Genomic DNA, 2597 nt, shown 5'->3' on the forward strand with positions numbered 1-2597 from the left:
TTATCATTTAATAATAATATGTATCACTGCTAAGTATATAGTCAGGAAAATGTTACTAATAGCCAATTAACAACTTTTATCAGGGCACAATATTTCTAGTAGATAAAAACAAGTAAAAGTAAAATAAGAATAGCATTAACATTAAAACCCCATCCACCCAGAAAAGCTCTCTCTACAAGCAGCCATCCCAGATGTTTTCACGAAGTAATTATATTAGATATTTAACTATCACATAATTACAGTGCTATTTAATGCTGTTTATCATTCAAATGTAACATTCAGGCCAAAAAAATGGATAATTATCATATATAAAATAAGATTTCAGACCAATTTTTGTGGATATTGACAGAAAATCTCTTTTATAAAGTAGATAACAGGGGTTGGCCCATAGTCTGGTGGTTAAGGACGCTAGGTCACACCATGTAGTTTGAATCCTGGCCCCAGCTGCATGAGAAACGCAGTGGGCATGTATGTTTGAAAGTCCAAAATCCCAGCAGGGGAGGTGTGGAGAAGAGACTGAGGGGGAGGACTATGCTCCATTTCGGGATGTTTTATCCCTCTGTATCTCTCTGTCTCTCCCTGGCAAGGAAAAGACATGCCTTATGACCAAAAAAAAAAAAAAAAAAAAAGAAAGAAAGGTAGCTAAGAGAAGTCATATCACATTAAAAATTAAAATACCACAATCAAGGTAGTTTTGACCAGGAATGCAAGAAATACTAGAAAATTTATAATTATAATCTAATATATCTGTAGAGCCAGAGGGAAAAAATTATTTTCATCTTCACAGGGTCAGAAAACAACTAGATATAATTTGACATCCATAAGTGATAGAAATAAATAAAGAATGAAACAAAGTAAAATCCTCGTTAAATAGGAATTGACAGATCCCTCAAAAATAATATTTTACTAGGAAAATGCTAAGCACTTTCTCACCAAAGTCAGAATTAAGAAAGTGATCTCTATTATTTCTGTACTACAGTATATAGAATATTACTGTATGTAGAATACTAGACATAGTATTAGATATGATGTATATAGAATATTAGACAATGCAATTAGATAAGGCAATTAATGACATAAGAATTGAAAGTGAGGGGAACTAGCAGTTAGCGTGATGGCTATGTCGCCGGACTCCCACATAGTTGACTGTGGCTTGCGTCCCGGACCCGGTGGCTTAAAACTCACGCCAGGTGCGTGTGCATGCGTGCCCAAGATCCTGAGAGGAGAATGGAGGAGAAGGGATTGTGGTGTGACCATGCCCCCTGGGGGGGGGTGATTTCTTGCTTTTTTTGTCTCTATGTCTCTCTCTGTCTGTCTGGCGAGCACACACACCCTATAGTGAAAATCTCTCAAAAAAAAAAAAAAAAAGAATTGAAAGTGAGAAAGTGATATTGTATCTATTTACATTTGATATGGTAATATATTTAGAAACCCTACAAGTACAATGAAAAAAGAACTAACGCAACTAATAAGATAATTTACTATTGCGTTTTTGAAAAAGTCATGATGCGTTTTTGCATACAAGAAGTATATCGTGATTTTTTTCCGACAGCTCAATAAAAAGGGAGTTAATAAAATTAACATAAAATTACTTATTCAAACGAAAGCCTTTATACATGCAAAGAAGAATAAGTTTAGAAAACAAAGTGGGAGAAATGACTGGATATACAAAAGCAAAAAGACAATAACTTATCTAAATGGAATCTTAGCTAGAAATGCTCGAAAGTTACATAAGGAATATTATTTATCATTTTCAAAGATATAGAAGTAAATGTAAAAATTGGAGCACCCACTGTTCTTAGATGTGAGTTGATATAGAAATTACAATTTAAATTTACACAACTCAAATAGCAATAACAACACCAAAAACCTGTTTTTTCAGGAGACAAACTGATTAAAAAAAAATTATCTGTAAACACAAATGAGTAAGAATAGCCAGAGAAAACGCTGAGAAACAGAAGCTATGATTTCAATTCCAACAAAAAGGTGGTAGCAAGAAACACACACACATGCACACACACTCCCCCACTGCAAATGACTATAAACATGCATAAAATATATAAAACAACTATTTTCAGGCATTATGAGCGGTCTGAACAAAAATAAAGCGAGTTGTACAATTGTATCAAATTTGTAGGAAGGCAATTTCAAAATCATGGGTAAAAACAGTCAGAACCCAAATGGTGCTGAGCAAGCTACCTTCGGTAAAGACGTCCAGCCCAGACTACTGGATATCGAGAGGCAGAGATCTAGGAAAGAGGGAGCAACAGAAAACAAAAGCTCCAAAAGTATGTCTATGGTTCTTTGTAAGCCTTGCTGAGATCTTAGCCCCCATTTTAAATAAATTTTGCAATCCTGGGCTAGTGTGGAGCAGTAAGCAGAATAATTCAGAGAGCTCATGCAATATGAGATGCTCAAGGTCCAACTAGTCCAACTGGGGAGAACATAGTGGTCAACAGAGCCATGCAGTGGACTCCATATAGCGGTGCATCATTCCTGGATTAAAGTATAAACTAGACCTGTCTAGGTTAGCTTTAAAACAGACCTCATATTGATCAAATAATCCCAAAGTAACTTAAATATCTGCCGATACTCTT

The sequence above is a fragment of the Tupaia chinensis genome, unplaced genomic scaffold, assembly GCF_000334495.1.
Source record: "Tupaia chinensis unplaced genomic scaffold, TupChi_1.0 Scaffold000355_1, whole genome shotgun sequence".
Lineage (NCBI taxonomy): Eukaryota > Metazoa > Chordata > Mammalia > Scandentia > Tupaiidae > Tupaia > Tupaia belangeri.